We start from the raw sequence: 19,805 nt of genomic DNA on the forward strand, positions 1-19,805 counted from the left end.
AATACTGCTGATCAGTAATACAAGGAAATCACAATATTAGGAAATCCAAATATTAGCCAGTAAATATCACATTTATAATTTTGATTTAATAAGTTAATATTTCACTTACCACTAAATGTAATGATATGGAAATTGGACTTGAACTGTGAATGGAACTGCAGCCGCCTTCCTCGAAATGTTGCTTCTGAACCAAATTTGTCGATAATCTGAGAAACGCTAATGTCGTAAGACCTTTCTATGCACAACACAGCTAAACTACGAAATTTTTCTTGAACAATAGTGCTACGAACGTATGTTTTTAGCCGTCTCAGACACGAAAAGGAGCGTTCACTGGTTGCGGAACTGATATGCACGGTTAGAAAAGTCTTATAAACTTGGTTCAAGTTTGGGAAGCATTCGTAAAGGTTCAATTTTTAAAACAAATTTAGAAGCGATGAAAATCATTTTCAATCTATCTCTTTGCACACAAGTTGGAGAAAACTGTTAACTCTGATGTCAGCTCAACTTTGGGGATTGTGTAGGTGTTGCTGACAATTGTGATACTTTCTGCAGATGGCTTGTGTTGATTCAACACGTTGTGGAGGGAATGAAGAACCTGTATATCATTTTCTTTGGACTTTTATTGCTAATATCTGCCACAAGGATGTCAATAACGGAATAATACACTTCGCGTCTGTAATATTCAGCTGCTGTCTCACACTCGAAGAAGTATCACCACCATCCAATGTTCGTGGGATTTGTCTTCGCGGAACGTTCGGTGCACTGCATCCTATTGTTTCTGCAATTGCTTCTGTTCCTGCCCACAGCGTTTTGAAAATTTTCTCATTCCGTAAGGACTGAAGGCTGCAGATATTGGTTTGCGACAAATTTTTCACAGTAGAAAAGTTGGTACATGTATTTTGTAAGTGCATGGACAGTTGATTCGTGTATTCAAGAACATGTCTCATCAGTTTAAGACGAAACAAAAATAAAAACAATCATGAACATTTCTTAACAGGGAATGCGCATCTGGACCGTAAATTTGATAGTACTATTTCCTCTAAAGTTTCAACTACAGGTCCAAAATTTTCTAAAACTGCACGAATAGCTTCCGATTTACAGTTCCATCTAGTGTCGCTCAAAGATTGTAATGTTACCAAATGCTTTTTTTTTCCTTGACGTTGAATATTTTAAAAAATAGCGTGCTTTTTTGAGGGCTCTTCTATGAAGGAATGCAACTGCTCAGAACACCAAACATGTTTCGAATCGTAGACAGTTTTCCGTACACATCAACAATGCATAAGTTCAAAATGTGAGCGTAACAATGAATATAAATGGCTAAATAGTTCACGTTCCTGATCCTCTTTGCAACGCCAGAGTACTTACTGACCACGCATAGCGGCCGCACCATCGTAACATTGTCCTCGGATGTTATTTACATTCAGACCCAGTGATATTAACACATTTGTTAGCAGTTTGGACAAACTTTCGCCGTGATTTTTCTGTATCGTAAAATTCGATAAAACTTTCGTGAACGTTTAATGTTTCATCACAGTATTGCAAAACAACTGATACTTGTTCATGTCGCTTCAAACCTTGAGTTTCATCCATGATGACACCATATATACCTGCAGTCTTCACACGATCGGTTATTTTTCTCAGCACATACTCGCACATTAAATCTTGAAATCGATTTTGGTATTTGGGCACTAACGTATCTAAATGTTTTCTCTTTGTTAACATAATACCGAAAAATCACGTCATTGTCTTTGGATCTTAGCGATAAGAGTTCTAGTAAATTACCTTTATTTTCACTTTCGTTATTTTCCTTATGGTCTCTAAGAGGAACACATAGGCGAGCACAATACAAAATACTATTTAGAAGTGCTTCCAAATATATTCTATTGCCATTAACTATTTGGTTCGTCTGCAAATCTAATTTACGCGCAACTGGTCCGTGCAATAGTGCGTTTCGGAATTCCGCAGTCTTAGAAATACAAGTCTTATGAGCGTTACTTGCCTCATGAGTACCGAATTTATCTAGGACCTTCTTCCAGTTACGGAAACCCTCTTTAGTAAAACTGTCTTCAGATTTCGGAATATTTTCGGAGAATGCGCGACAATAAAAGCAAAAAACACTATCTCGAGAAATGTTATATTCTAACCAACTAAATTGCTTATACCGGCGGTCGAAATGAGGCGGTATGCGGTGGTATGCCATACTGCCTCTGGTTTTTCAGTAATGAGGACATACCGTCTGTGGTTTTTCAGTGATCAAGACAATATTTAAATAGCCGGTATGTTGAGTCAAAATCATAATAAAACATACCGCCTCTGCTTTTTTTCACTTCGAACACTGGCCTATACCACTCAGATCGGAACTGGCGGCCATTTTTATTGGGGTTCGTTTTCAATTGTGGTTGGAAGGGACTAGATCTACTGCCAGAAATGTCTTTGCTTTTTCACAACCTTTGACTGGATCACGATCTTCTGAAATTTCATCTTGTGACACTGTTTCTACAGTAATACCGGCATTTGAATTCTTATCTTCTGAGACTTCATCTTCTGACACTGTTTTCACACTAGCACTTGAATTCTTATCTTCTGAAATTCAAGAAGTAGATTGTTTAGTCACTATTTCATTATCTCCGCTGACTGTCAATATTGCTAAGTTTCGGCTTCTTACTAAAATATTCCAACAAAGTCTCTTTTCTTTCTTTCTTTTTTTTTTTTTTTTTTTTTTTGCGCACTGCATATTAGTCACAACTTCCTGTAAAACTTGAGAAATCTTCAAATACCATAGATAAAATATAAAAAATGAAACCACTATACACCGATACACGTGAAGCCTATATATACAGAAAAAAAAAAACCTTCAAACGATCTGCTCATTGCCAAGGGCGCCGATTTCTCTGTAACTCTGGGGGGGGGGCATTCAGACGTGGGTTTGTATATTCATAAGAAATGCATATAACAATACAAAATGCATATAAATATACATATTCAAAAAATACATGGGGGCCCATATGAGCTTTGGGGGGCTCTTGCTCACTGCAAACACAAACTTCAGAATAATTCAAGTGTATTATTTTTGGTTTGGGTGCCAGGGTGGCTATTAGTAAAAATAACTCGTTGTTTTAACCTTACAATTCTCCCTTTCCACTTTACAACAATAGATGTTGCTATTTTTGTGACACAGGGAAAGGATTAAAATATCTTTTGCATTTAGGACAACTAGATTTCCGACAAAGAGCCGAGTTCTGATGTCTCTGCTTATCCTTATAAAACTCACCCTGTATCCCAGACAACAGACCGACCTGCTCTTCCTTTGACCATCAACGTACACCGCATTCCCTTTCTCCAGCACGCTCAAAGTTCACTAACCTTTATTAAGATGGATGTGGCAAAACATTTATTGCAAGACATTACCAGATATGATTAAAATCAGAGTTTCATTCCCGTTGTTATTCTAGAACATTTTTCAGACTTAAAGATAGTTTACAGTCGAACATTTTATAATAATATCAGCATAGATACCGTAAGACAAAATTTTTAATAACTGTCCATTGCCTAGGAAACAGCCAGAATCAGTAAGAGAGAAGGTATATGAACACCTCTGAACATGAGAAATTTCTTTAAAATATATATTCAATCACAATTTTACACTGCCTCTGTGATCCCCCTCAAAAAATGTTCCGAATAAGTCCTATATTTATTCAAATTACAAGCATTTATGATATAACAGAAAAATAAAAAAAATCATGACAATACAGTTTATAAATTATTATTACCGTCGTAAAGGAACATGTAATGTCTAAAAACGAAAAAAGCAATAAAGTGAGGTGTGAATCAATTCAGAACACATGCATCGAAAGTGAGTGACAATTACCAAGCTAGTAGTAGAGAGGCAGTGTCAAGGCTTAAAGTGAGCCGGAACGCTCGGCACAAAGCTCTGGCAAATCTGCCTGTTGTCAGAATTTAGTTCGTGTGCAACAACAGCCACTGTATAAACTGCATTAATTTTTAACTAATATTTTGGTTCCGTCTATGAAACGACTAGTAATATGATCTATCAAACCAGATCTGGAACATGGATCATGGATTATTTACTTTCATTGTTGACTGCGTTCTCGCAAATAACTGTGGATAAGCATTCTGGTGAGGTGGCTATTCACTGAAACCACTTTAAGCTTTGGGCAGTGTGCAGGCCCGTGCTGGCCCACCGGGATACCGGGACGTGTCCCGGTGCGCCCTCCTAAACATCACAGTATAAATAAAGGTACAAGTTTTTAGTAATAAATTCTTACATATTTATTGGTAAAGAGCCCGTGAAAAATGCAGTGCGTCCTTTACATAAAGCGTCCTTGCGAAACCACATCAAAGATGAGCGATTTTATTCACTCTTCTGTATGCCGCTGTTCTGTACAATAAATACATACAGTTACTGTTGGTAAAGAACCACTGTTGGTTGGTGAAAGTTATAGTGCGCCCTTTACATAAGGCGCCCTACGAAACATCACCTTATAGATAAGTGGTTTTAGTTATCCTGTATACTAGCTTTGTATAATAAATTCAAATAGTAACTGTTAATAAGGAACCTGTGAAGGATACAAGACGCCCTTTACATAAGATACCCTGCGAAATATCACATTATATATATTTTAAAAATTTTATTCTTCTGTATTTCAGTTTTGTGTTATAAATTCATACAGTTTCTATTGCCAGAGAACAGGTAAAGAGTATAATCACTTACAAAAATATTCTAAAGTTAGGTAGCTATAAAACGAAACAATGTAATACATCAAGAATAGTTCGGATAGCATTCATGATTTACTACATTGACACTAGTCTCTAATTTACGATTTTTAGGGCATCGAAGCTTTCACAGTCTTAATATGCATCCATATATCCGAGCATATTGATTGTTCCTGTGTGTTTTAAAGCAGTGTTCGGATAATCAGTATTTATTGTATTTCTGAAATATAGTTTTATTAATTTCAGTGAAATGTGGTCTTCCTGTCAGCACGGCATTGCGCGTCCTCAGGTTGTGGATCGAGAAGAAGACTTCTAGATATAGAAGTTAGCTGCGAATATACTGAATAAGCAGTCGTGGACAGACGACAAGGGGGTGATCCTCCAGATTGGGGATTTAGTGTGGGGCTAACAACCTCATCCTGTAAAAAAAACAAAAAAAAACGGCTTGTTCAGATATATTCGCAGAATCCTCGAATCAGAACTGATAACTTCGCACGAATTCAGCAAAGTAAAATCGACATGAGATTTGGAAAATGGAATATAAGAAGTCTCTATAGGGCAAGCGCGTTAAAATTTGTAACGAATGAGTTCAGAAATAGTGGATGGACCTAGTCGGATATCAGGAAGCAAGATGAGAAGGAAATGGAGGAGTCAAGTCGGGAAATTTTACGTTCTTTTACGGGAACGAATTAAAAATTACCAACTAGGAACAGGGTTTTTCGTTCACAAACGAATAATATCAGAATTGCATGGGTTGAATTTGTTAATGATAGATTTTCTTTTACTTCTCTTAAGGGTCGGTGATGTAATATTATTGTTTTCAATGCACATGCCCCAACAGAAAATAAGGATGACAATTTAAAAAAAGACAGTTTTTACGAAAAAAGAACGGGTATTTAATCATCTCCCACAATACCATATGAAAATTCTGTTAGGCGGTTTCAATTCGTGGTTCAACAAACCATGGTTCAACCAGGAAAGCACTAAAGTAGTAGAGAAGAGAAAACAGAAGAAACAAGCATTGGCCACAAAATCCGAACGAAATAACTACATAAAATTTCATTGTCATCTGGCGGAAAACTTCCAAAACTTTTAGAACAAAGAAACACGATTTTTTAAAAGCTAAAATTAATTAACTTGAAAATAATAATAAAAACAAAAACATTCGGGAATTGTATAAATGCATCAACAAACTTAAGAAAGGCTATCAACCTCGTGCTTATCTATTAAGGTTGGTTTAAAGGGTCAAGTTTTGACGATAGATGTCACTACAGTCCTCGTATCTCTCTCATGTATTTTTTACCTTTCACGAAAATTCACAATTTCTCTTACAAATTTCAAATTACGGACTTCAAATTTTTAGAGAAGGAACTTCATACCCTATCAAAGGCAACAATCCGTGCCGATTTTTTACTTGGAATTTTCTTCATTGTTTAAATGGATTAATTGTTGAAATTGGATATCAAAATCTTTAACAATATACTGTTTCAAGAATGAAGAAATATCTAAATAAAAAAATCGGCACAGATTGTTGCCTTTGATAGGTTATGAAGTTCCTTCTCTAAAAATTTGAAGTCTGTAGTTTGAAATTTGTAAGAGAAATCATGAATTTTCGTGAAAGGTAAAATATACATGAGAGAGATACGAAGACTGTAATGACATCTATCGTCAAAACTTGTCCCTTTAAACCAATCTTAAAGAAAGCCAACAGAACAGTTCTTACTGATCAGGATAGCATCTTGAATAGATGGAAAGATTGTTTTGACGATTTGCTTAACACATAGCTAAAAACTAATGATCATGGGGAAAGTGAAATGCATGCAGCATAACCGTATATTCCGGAACCTAACCAGACAGAAATAGAAATTGCTATTAAAAAAAAAAAAAAGAAAGAAATGCGCGGTGGGTGGGGTCCGGCGCCAACCAATCAGTGCGGTAATGGCGGTCATAAAAGAGCGTGACCAATCGCCGTTAAGGGGGCGGGGTCCGGTGCCAGCCAATCGGAAGGGGGTCCCGCGCCAGCCAATCGGAAGGGGGTCCGCCGCCAGCCAGTCAGCGCAGTAGATAGGAGGTCATAAAAGAGCGTGACCGGGGGGGGCGTGGCGGGCACCGACCAATCAGCGTCAGGGGGCGTGGCCAGCCAATCAGCGTGAAGGGGCGTGGCCGGAACCGACCAATCAGCGTTAAGGGGCGTGGCCGGGGGCGTGGCCAACCAATCAGCGTCAAGGGGCGTGGCCAGGGGGCGTGGCCGGAACCGACCAATCAGCGTCAGGGGGCGGGGCCAAGGGGGCGGGGTCACGTGACCTGCGCCAGCCAATCAGCGTCAAGGGTTTGCGCATGCGCAGTAGGAAAAAAAACACCCGCAAGTGTCCCCACTCTACTTATATATATATATATATATATATATATATATATATATATATATATATATATATTCATCCTCACGGCATTGTCAAAGCTCTATATTTGTATTTTACATTTATTATTGCAACCGGGTGTTACTGACTTCCGTATACGGTAGCCCGATCATCACCCTTGTTCTTCGCGCGCACAGTCATTCGAAGAACTGAAAACGTACTCTGTACACAAACAGTTTATGGTTGTGAACTCGGAAAGCCTGGTACTTCTGCTTGTCAAGGTCAAAAAGTGGGAGAAAAAAGGATGTGTAGAATGTAAAGAGGGTGCAACAGTGACTGATGCTTGTAAGGGAACATATTCATTTGTAGTTCGTGCACAATCCGCCTGTAGCGCTACTGCGGCACGACGTATATTGTAACTGTATAACTCTTGTACACCGCTAGTAGGTCTATTCGCGTTAGTGACGACCGAAACTATGTTGTCAGCTCTGACTGCGATAAGGCACTGCCGTGCTGCTTTTCCTTCTCTTTTTTCCCCCTTTTCCATTTGTGAGACGCCAAACATGTTGTTTTTACTTCTTGCACGCGCTGAACGGGTTTCGGCGAGCGAAGTATTTAAGAAGTTGACTACATATTCCTGTTTGCGATAGTTTTAAATTGGTTAACTGTTGAAAAATATACGAAAATAAAGCTGTACTTGTTAAGGTATATTAGTCGAGGACGTAGCTACTGACAGTGTTGATTACAGATTTTCTCGAGGAAGAATTTAATTACAGTAGAGGTGAAAAGGAGACGTCCATTTAGACAGCCCCCCCCCCCTTATCAGACTCAATCGGAAATGGTCTCAATCGTTTGTACACAAATGTGCAGGCGAAATTTTCGTTTGTACACAATTAAGGGCGCCGTCAGAACGAAAACAAAGTGGGGGCTGTCTAAATGGTAGCCCCCCAACAACATGTCCTATTCAAGCACAAATTGTCGCAATAATTTGTACATCGTTTCTACAGAAATGTGAAGGCGAAATTTTCGTTTGTACACAATTAGGGGTGCCGTCAGAACGAAAACAAAGTGGGGGCTGTCTAAATGGTAGCCCCCCACCAACAAGTCCTATTCAAGCACAAATTGTCGCAATCATTTGTACATCGTTTCTACAGAAATGTGAAGGCGAAATTTTCGTTTGTACACAATTAGGGGCGCCGTCAGAACGAAACCAAAGTGGGGGCTGTCCAAATGGTAGCCCCCCACCATGTCCACTTCAATCACAAATTGTCGCAATCGTTTTGTACATTGTTTGTACAGAAATGTGCAGGCGAAATTTTTGTTTTACACAATTAGGGGCGCCGCCAGAACGAAAACAAAGTGGGGCTGTCTAAGTGATACCCCCCACCATGTCCAATTCAATGACAAATGTCGCAATCGTTCCTACATCGTTTCCACAGAAAAATGAAGGCTAAATTTTCGTTTGTACACAATTAGAGGCACCGCCAGAACGAAAACAAAGTCGGGGATGCCTAAGTGGTAGCCCCTCCCACCATGTCCAGTTGAATCACAAATTGTCGCAATCGTGTGTACTTCGTTTGTACAGAAATGTACGAGCGAAATTTTCGTTTGTACACAATTAGGGGCGCCGCCAGAACAGAAAAAATGGTGGCTGTCTAAGTGGTAGCCCCCCACCATGTCCAATTGAATCACAAATTGTCGCAATTGTTTGTACTTCGTTTGTACAGAAACGTGCAGGCGAAATGTATGTTCGCACGAAATTAGGGGCGCCGCCAGAACGAAAAAAAATGGGGGCTGTCTAAGTGGTAGCCCCCGACCATGTCCTATTCAATCACAAATTGTCGCAATAGTTTGTACTTCGTTTGTACATAAATGTGCACGCAAAATTTTCGTTTGTACATAATTAAGGACGCCGCCAGAACAGAAAAAAATGGGGGCTGTCTAAGTGGTAGCCCCCCACCATGTCCAATTCAATCACAAGTTGTCGCATTCGTTTGTGCATTGTTTGTACAGAAATGTGCAGGCGAAATGTTTGTTTGAACAAACTTAGGGGCGCCACCAGAACGAAAACAAAGTGGGGAGCTTTCTAAGTGATAGCCCAATCACCATGTCCTATTCAATCACAAATTGTCGCAATCGTTTGTACATCGTTTGTACAGAAATATGCACGCGAAATTTTCGTTTGTACACAATTAGGGGCGAGCTCAGAACGAAAACAAAGGGGGGGCTGTCTAAGTGGTAGTCCCCCACCATGTCCAATTCAATCACAAATTGTCACAATCGTTTCTATATCGTTTGTACAGAAATGTGCAGGCTAAATTATTGTTTGTACATAATTGAGGGCGCCGCCAGAACAAAAACAAAGTGGGGGCTGTTTAAGTGATAGCCCCCCACCATGTCCAATTCAATCACAAATTGTCGCAATCGTTTCTACATCGTTTGTACAGAAATGTGCATGCAAAATTTTCGTTTGTACATAATTAGGGGCGCCGCCAGGGCGAAAACAAAGTGGGGGGCTTTCTAAGTGATAGCCCAATCACCATGTTCAATTCAATCACAAATTGTCGCAATCGTTTGTACATCGTTTGTCCAGAAATATGCAGGCAAAATTTTCGTTTGTACACAATTAGGGGCGACCTCAGAACGAAAACAAAGGGGGGCTGTCTAAATTGTAGCCCTCCCACCATGTGCAATTGAATCACAAATTATCGCAATCGTTTGAATATAGTTATAAAGAAATGTGCAGGCGAGATTTTCGTTTGTACACAATTAGGGGCGCCGCCAGAACGAAAACAAAGTGGGGGCTGTCTAAATGTTAGCCCTCCCACCATGTTCAATTCAACCACAAACTGTCGCACTTGTTTGTACGCCTTTGTACATAAATGTGCAGCTGAAATTTTCGTTTGCACAAAAATGTGGCCCCGCCAAAACGATAACAAACTATGGGCTCTCTAATTGATAGGCCTCCCACCATGTCGAATTCAACCACAAACTGTCGCACTTGTTTGTTACGGTTTTGTACAGAAATTTGCAGGCGAAAGTTTCGTTTGTACACAATTGCGGGCGCGCCAAAACGATAACAAAGTATAGGCTACCTAATTGGTAGCACCCCCTACGTCCGATTCAAAAGAAAACCATCTCAATTGTTTGAACATCGTTTGAGCAGTAATGCGGAGGCGAAATTTTTTTTCTAAGCTATCAGATGCGTGGACAGAACGAAAAAAAAGGGGAGTTGTCTAAGTGCTAGCCCCACCATGTTCGATTGAACCTCAAATTGTCGCGCTCGTTTATACATCATTTGTGCAGAAATGTGCAGGTAAAATTTTCGTTTGTATTAAATAATATACGGATGTGAGTATTTTTAATATCTGCGATCAACATTAACCGGTTTGAATAACGGTTGATGAGTTTGAAAATGGTTCCTATTGCACTAGTTGAAAAAAAATTCTTTTTCTCTGGCACACGGAAGAAAATGCCTGATTCTAATAGAACTTTTCACGTAGGATTCGAATCTGCAATCAGTTTTTCTCCATCACTCTCAGTTTTCCCGTGACAGAGGTGTTTTCCGAAAATTTCCCCTCAAATTTCTGTTCTTTTTCTTTTTTTCTTTTTTTAAAACCATTTTCATACTTGTAGCTTGGGTACCTTAGGTATATAAACGCACAAATTATATTGTATGTTAGTTTGATTTATACTTAGTAAGCCCTCTAAGTTTCATAAGAATAGCATTATTCTATCTAGAGAAATAAACATATTTATATAAAAAATATGCTATGTGTACTGTTCATTTTACAATATTCATTAGTGCAGATAAAATCACATATAACTTCCACGAAAATTACAATATAAGCACGGTTTATATCTTATTGGATTTGAAATAAAACATATTTTCAATGATGTATACACCGTGACACCATTTTATATCTACTTAATAAATAATACAAAAGAAGTGAGTGGTATCTTCTTAATAAACTGACACTTACTTACCTCAACTAATATGTTTTAGATGTCGACTTTCTTCTGTGTTTGGTTTCTGGAACATCTCTTCTAAGTGTCCAACAGTAATCAGCTAGCATTTTTGAACTACACTGTCACTGGTACCTCTTCTCCATGGAGGAAATGTCCTGATGAAAATGTTCCCCATACTCATCACTAACAGCTCCAAGCTTTTCAGGAAAGAAATGCAGGTGGGAGTCTAGAAAGTGAACTTTAAGGGACATGTTGCAACCCATTTCATTGAATGATTGCCGGAAATCACTCACAATTTCACGGTAATTTGGGGCTTTCTTGTTTCCTAAAAAAATCTCTGTTAAACATTTAAATTGACACCAAGCTGGTTTCTCAACCAGAGTTAAGAGATCCTCAAATTTTTGGTCACGAATCAAACATCTTATTTGGGGGTCTACAAAAATCCCTAGCGTCACTAACCCGAGGAATTTTTTCCTTGAGGTAACAAGATCCTGCATTACTTTTGTCCATTGTCCTAACAAAGTTTTTGAAGATCCCCAACTTTATGTGAAGAGGAGGTAGAATTATCTAATCAGGGCTCACCAGTGAGGAATAAACAGCATTCTTCTGTCCAGGAGTTAATACATGCGTTGGCCATTCCTTCTTGATGTAATGTTCCGCTTTGTTCCTGCTGTCCCATTCGCAGAGGAAACAACAATATTTCGTATAACCAAGCTGCAAACCCATTAACAAAGAAATGACTTGTAAATCACACCAAACGGTCTACTTGTATTTCTCATACTGAATTTTTTCTAACACTATTTCGATGTTTTCATAAGTTTCCTTCATATTAGTTGCATAAGCCAAAGGCACTGAAGGAAATTGGTTGCTATTGTGCAAAAGGACAGCCTTAAAACTAGTTTTCAAAGAGTCAATAAGCAATCTCCACTCTGTACTTATATGTGCATGTCCAAGTCTATCCATCACAGCACAGACATTATTACAATACACTAAATCATTTTCTTGAGAATAGTAGTTTTGAAACTCTGTATGAAGGTTTCGAAAAATACACACTTTAGTGTCACGATGGAGCAGATTCCAGCCTTAAGTTTAGAATCAAGAAGTTCTGTCTGTGTATTGGAGAGTTTTAAATCCCGTATGAGGTCATTTAGTTCACCCGGAGTTATCAGATGGGAATCCAATGTAGATGTGCTTCCTACATAAGTAGGATCATCATCTTCATTTGGAACTTCAATAGTTGCCTCAAGTACGTAATCCTCATTTACAGTAAGATGAGGAGGAGGTACCGGTACAGGTAATTCTGCACTGTGTGGAACTGGCCTAATTGCTGATGCAAATTAGGGTACTGTACTGTGTGGTTAGATTTACTGCTTATTTCTTTTATCTGTGTCATACAAAAGTAGCAGTCTGAAGAATGATCTTTTGGTTCCCTCCAGATCATCGGTACTGCGAAGTTCATGTTTCGTCCACCATTTGCCCACCCAGTCAGACGTTTCACGCAAGTACAACAAATGTAGTGAGGAACCCAGTTCTTATCCTGGTCTCCTACACAGCAACCAAAATATAACTGATAACACTTCCTCACAAGTGGAGTAAAACATCGACGTTGTGATTTAAATATCAGCTCCCCACATACATAACAGAAATTGTCCGGTTTATTTACACACTTCCTCGACATCTTGTATCCTGTAAGGTATCACACACACACATACATACATATATATATATATATAGACACACACACACACACACACACACACAGGAATCTACACTCCATCAAATTCCCACAAAATCCCTCTAGACATTCCCTCATACAAAAATGGTGACATGGTGTACACATCATTGAAAACGTTTTATTGGAAGTCCAATGAGGTATAAACCGTGGTATATTGTAATTTTCGTGGAAATTATATGTGTTGAAGACCGACCCGACCCCACCCGTGACCCAAATTGACTGACCAGACCCGACAACCCGACCCGAGCTGACGCGATTGGCCCGACCCAAAGTGACCCGAGTGAACCAACCCGAGGTGACTTAACCCGACAACCGACCCGAGTGACTTGACCTTACAATCTAACCAGTTTGAGAGAGCTAGAACTTTACAAAACTGCCACCAGAAAAAAAATGCTGACCAATTCTTATGCATAAACCATTATTTCGGCTTTTTTTTACTTGTAGTATAATTATCCTCCTCCTCCTCCTCAGTGTTCTCCCATTAATAAACAGGCCAGTTTCCTTGAATTAGGTAAGAAGCTTCCATTTTTGCGATTTCCCGCTAATATCTGCCTCGCAACCCAACATAAAGTACCACCCTCCTTATTACAATCTATCAATTCCAACCTTCTTACACACTCTCGCTCTCCTGATATCACCCCCTTTACTACATCCCTCAGAATGCAATCCCTTAGCAAGATCAAAACTTATGATCCGTCCATTTTTCGCTTCCTTATATCGTCTAATATTGCTCTCCTCTCTTGCATTTTTTCAGCATTTCCTAATTCGTTTTCCTCTCTACCCTTCTAACCTTCTTTATTTTACTCCACATCCAAATTTCCAAGGTTAAAATTTAGGCAATCAAGTTCAAAAGTCAAAATAAAATTTGACTGAGTTCTGAAGACAAGTTCTGAAGGCTAAAAGAATAAAAGTTCTGAAGACAACATTATTTTCTAGTAAGGAATGTATATAGAACTTCTTTTAATATTTTTTGCTGTGTAACAAACAACAATTTCATCACGTTAACATTCCGATTTTTCTATTTAAAAACAGCGTTGCTGTCTGATAGAATCATAAGGAACTAATTGCACTGAAATATCATTCTGTAGGGAATTACCTTTTATTTTTTCTTGACTAATTTATCTAGAAGATATTTGCAACGTTATATAAAATTAGCAAGTATTTTATTGCGGAGAAAGTCAAATCACTACCCCAGCAATAATAATAATAATAATAATAATAATAATAATAATAATAATAATAATAATAATAATAATAATAATAATAATAATAATAATAATAATAATAATAATCTGAAGGTGACCAAGAAAGTTCTGTCTCTTTGTGGAGGTCTGTGTTCAATTGGCCCTCACACCGTGAGTTGAATGCGAATGGATATAAGGTGAGGGTCAGTTGTTGGACGAGACGAGACGAGACAGAATTTTCATGAAAGGGTACGAGATGATACAGAGCTCTTTCAATAGAAACTTATGCACTTTTCCAGACGAGACTACCTTCACGACACATTTTCGAAACGAGAATACCCCAAACCAGGTCTCGTGAGCAACACTAGTAAGTATATCCAACATACTACTTGGTTGTGGCTGTTCAGATACACCGTGAACGTGCGTAAGGACTGAGTGAACATGGGGCCTTCACAGAGCGTCATAAGGGCTTGTTTGCTGTACGAGTTCAAATTGCTGCTCCGCGGGGCGGAAGATATGACAGGCCTTTGGTGAGGGTGTCGTGACTACGCGGAGAGTGCAGTGGTATGACGGTTTAAGGACGGTGACGAAACACTCGAATATAGTCCATACTCAGTGGCGTATTTAGGGGGAGGGCTTCCGGGCTCAAGCCCCCCACCGAAATCTTACTTACTATAGTAAAGTATATGAAATATCTTGCAGAATTTTCATATTTTCAGGCAAAGCACCCCCGGAAGTTAGCAAAGCCCCTCCCGAAATAAAATCGTAAATACGCCACTGTCCATACTTAATCAACAGTGCTAAAAATTATTATAGAAGCTAGAAGCTGTTATACAATATAAACGCAATCAGTGAACATACAATATTTAGGCAAAAATTATATTTTCAATATTATTACGCATACCACCTTTACATGCTCTACATGTCTATAAAGAAAAATATCCAGATTTATGAAGTTGTTTCAAAATTTCAATAGGCTGATTTATTTTTGTTAACCTAAAATGCGAACTAAAAGAAAGCAATTTGCATAATTGTTTTTCTGAAGCAGAAAAAAATGTGTTTTCGGGGCTGGTCTGCAACGTCACAAGAATTTGTTGCCACCTCGGGGTATACATTCTTACTTTTAGTGATAAGAGTGCTACTTAGGAGGATTTAAACATTGCATGTTATATCCGGGGAAGCAGCGATTGCAATAATAATAAAGATTAGAATGAAATTGTTCCTATAGTATTGTCGGAATTGAATGCAAAAGGAATAAGTCGATTTTATTATCTTTTCAGAAATTTTGATATGTAATTAATAATAATAATAAAGAAAAAAACAGGACAAAAAGGAAAATTTCTGCACATCGGGACAAATTTTAAGAAACCGGGGCGTATGGTAGCCTTACATACTTATTTGCATGCGGAGTGTCAGTACGGAGCCACTACGTAGCAGAGTTGAAACAAAACCTCGTAAATAGGTTGCCAACTCAGGAAAACAAAATTACCGGCACACCCTCAAAATTCTCTGTACAAATGAGAAACTGAAGACTGTATTGATCGTTATTGTATTTACCAGCAATTGCCACTTGTTTAAAATTATCGAAACAGATGAATAATACTGGATATTAATCTTTATGTAACAGTAGTTGATTCATAAAATGAAATTTATTCTATAAACTTCACTTCAAACAAAGGAAATTGCTTTAAAAAGTCATTTTCTACTCTCAATAAATGAATAAAATTCTTTTACAATAAAATATAAGTGTTATCAAATTTGTTATGTTAAATAAATAAAAAAAACTGCCATACGTTAAAAAAATATCGATAATGTATAATACAACGGAAATTTGTGTTTGTAAAGGCACTGTTGAAAAATTTCGATGTTCAATGTTATATTCTGGATTGCAGATTCCAAAATACCGGTCAGAAGGGGTCTAATAAGAAGTTTGTACCGGTCAACGGCCTTAATCAAAATTACAGCAAATACCGGCCAATTAGCAACTCTACTCGTAAATCAGAATGCTGAATGCACCAAAATACTTCACCATGCATTCTATAGTTTCTGCAAAATGAGTTTAATGAAGATGATCAAATAAAACAAAATACTGTGTTATAATTTTCCCTTTAACAGTCTACTTTGTGAATTTGTTATATCTTCCACTTATCAATTTCCTGTACGAGATGAGAATAACGGTTTCTGCGCAAGATAGAGAGAAAAAAATACATTTTTCTCATAAGGATTCAGTTCACGTAAGAAATAATGAATAAGTTTAATAATAAGAGCCGAGGAGTGAAAAACTAACTCAGCAATAATGATTGTAAGTATAAATATAAATATAAAAAAACAAAAAAAAAACATTTAATTCCATCATCGTTAGGATAAGATCAATATAGTGAATCACAGGATAGTGTGAACAAACCAAACCACACGATAGTGTGAACAAAGTCCTGTTAGAAAAATACTCCATAAATGTGACACATTTTTTAATGCTTCTACCATTTATACAAACCCTCACATTGTTTTCATTCTGGCGGCGCCCCTAATAGAGTACAAACGAAAATTTCGCCTGCACATTTCTGTGCAAATGATGTACAAGCGATTGATATAATTTGTGATTGAATTCGATATGGTGGGGGCTACCATTTAGACAGCCCCACTTTGTTTTCGTTCTGGCGGTGCCATTAATTGTGTACAAACGAAAATTACGCATGCATATTTCTGTACAAATGATGTACAAACGATTACGAAAATTTGTGATTCAATTGGACATGTTGGTGGGAAGCTACCACTTAGAGAGCCCCCAGTTTGTTTTCGTTCTGGCGGCGCCCCTAATTGTGTACAAACGAAAATTTTGCCTGAACATTTCTGTAAAAGCGACGTACAAACGATTGCGACAATTTGTGATTGAATTGGACATGGTCGGGGGCTACCACTTCGACAGCCCCACTTAGTTTTCGTTCTGGCGGCGCCCCTAATTGTGTACAAACAAACATTTCGCCTGCTCGTTTCTGTACAAACGAAGTACAAACGATTCCGACAATTTGTGATTCAATGGAACATGGTGGGGAGGTATTACTTAGAAAGCACCCTACTTTGTTTTCGTTCTGGCGGCGCCCCTAATTGTGAACAAACAAACATTTCTCCTGCCCGTTTCTGTACAAACTAAATACAAACGATTGCGATAATTTGTGATTGAATTGGACATGGTGGGGGGCTACCACTTAGACAGCCCCCTTTTTTCTGTTCTGGCGGCGCCCCTAATTGTGTACAAACGAAACTTTTGCCTGCACATTTCTGTACACACGAAGTAGAAACGATTGCGATAATTTGTGATAGAATAGAACATGTTGGTGGGGGGCTACCAGTTAGACAGTCCCCCACTTTGTTTTCGTTCTAGCGGCGCCCCTAATTGTGTACGAACATACATTTTGCCTGCACATTTCTGTACAAACGAAGTACAAACGATTGTGACAATTTGTGATTCAATTGGACATGATGGGGGGGCTACCACTTAGACAGCCCCCACTTTGTTTTCGTTCTGGCGGCGCCCCTAATTGCGTGCGAACATACATTTCGCCTGCACATTTCTGTACAAACGATGCACAAACGAATGCGACAACTTGTTATTGAATTGGACATGGTGGGGGGCTACCACTTAGACAGCCCCCATTTTTTCCTGTTCTGGCGGCGCCCTTAATTATGTACAAACGAAAATTTCGCGTGCACATTTCTGTACAAACGAAGTATAAACTATTGCGACAATTTGTGATTGAATAGGACGTGGTCGGGGGCTACCACTTAGACAGCCCCCATTTTTTTTCGTTCTGGCGGCGCCCCTAATTGCGTGCGAACATACATTTCGCCTGCACATTTCTGTACAAATGAAGTACAAACAATCGCGACAATTTGTGATTCAATTGGACATGGTGGGGGGGGCTACCACTTAGACAGCCCCCATTTTTTCTGTTCTGGCGGCGCCCCTAATTGTGTACAAACAAAAATTTCGCCTGCACGTTTCTGTACAAACGAAGTGCAAACGATTGCTATAATTTGTGATTGAATAGGACATGTTGGTGGGGGGCTACCAGCTAGACAGCCCCCAATTTCTTTTCGTTCTGGCGTCGCCCCTAATAGTGTACAAACAAAAATTTGGCCTGCACATTTCTGTACAAACAATGTACAAACGATTGCTATACTTTGTGATTCAATTGGACATCGTGGGGGGAGCTACCACTCAGACAGCTCCCCACTTTGTTTTCGTTCTGGCGGCGCCCCTAAGTTTGTTGAAACTAACATTTCGCCTGCACATTTCTGTACAAACGATGCACAAACGAATGCGACAACTTGTGATTGAATTGGACATGGTGGGGGGGGCTACAACTTAGACAGCCCCCATTTTTTAACCTGAAGCAGTTGTAGAATAGAGGCTTAAGGGATCAGAACTTAACCCAACGAATTTCGTCTTTTTCAAAGAGTGATCACTACCAGTATTTGCTTTTGGTCCATTAACATATGAAATGCTTCCAATTTGAAGGACTTTATTGGGATCATTTTTCCATCAAACAGGACACGGAAGTTTGGCCCTCCACTGTATATATATATATATATATATATATATATATATATATATATCGAAAATATCATCATACTCTCTTGTTAGAGGTAACTAAACCCGTGAATCTAAGTTAAAAAGAAAAAGTTATTGGAGGAAACTGAAGAGCATAAACACTAAACACAGTGAGGTTTTGTAAGAGTAAGAACATAGCATACGACTAGAATAAAAGAAAGTAATATTTGTAATAACTAATATTTCCAAACCGATTTTAACAATGGCATATATCATTTTAAACAAATTTGTGATAGGATCAATTTTGATTGATCAGTTACACGAGAGTATAGAGTTCAAAACTATAGAAACTGTTTGCTCATAGTTGCTCATTTTTAAAAATGGGTCTGGTCAGTAGTTTGGTAAAAGATCTTGGGCCTTATGCAGAGTCGTTGTGACGCGTGATTAGTGCCATACTAAGGAGTTCGACTAATATGTTTCCTGCAGTACTCAGGCCTTTAGTATGACGCTAATCATACGTCAAAACGACTCTTCATAGTGCCCCTTATGTTCATACCATACGCGAGTGTTGTCAAACTATATGTGAATAGGAGGAACAGTGCCACCACGCAGAAAGGCACGGGAAGTATTAATTGATACGGTAATGACTTTTTTTTTTTTTTTTTTTTTTTTAAAGTTGGAAACAAATGAACATGAAAGAAGGAATATAGAGCTACTATGAGCAGACAAAGATCTTGATTAACGTTTGAACATCTGAACTGAGTCCCAATTCATCCTTTTCCTGCATGGTACAACTCTAACATTGTAGTGGTATCTTAAAGATATTTGAAATAGCTTACTTATTTATTATTATTACCACTTCGGATTTTTGAGCCAAATGTCATAGTCCAGTTTTAACAGGATTTATGTTTATATATATAAATATAACTTCTTGTAAGGGGCCCAAGCAAAGAGCAGGAAATTTTGTTGGTAGCACTAGATTCTTTTTGCATGCTTTAAAATATAGTTTTATATTATATTGTAGTGAAATGGTGGTTAAATGTCTGAGGGGGGGAGACGCGTGGCCATCAAAAAAGTGTTCGACCACTCTGACGTCGTGACTGTGATGGGTATAGGCGGAAGAAATCGACTTTTTGCAATAATTAAAATGAAATTTGGAAATTCACAACGATAAGAAAAGTTGTTACGCGTGATTTTTAGTTTGGTTTAGAAAATTTTCTTCAGGATACACTGGTTAAACACAAAGCTATGGATAAGGTATAAGGCTCAATCTT

Source organism: Thermobia domestica, chromosome 4, assembly GCF_964235325.1.
Source record: "Thermobia domestica chromosome 4, izTheDome1.hap1.1, whole genome shotgun sequence".
NCBI classification, from domain to species: Eukaryota; Metazoa; Arthropoda; class Insecta; order Zygentoma; family Lepismatidae; genus Thermobia; species Thermobia domestica.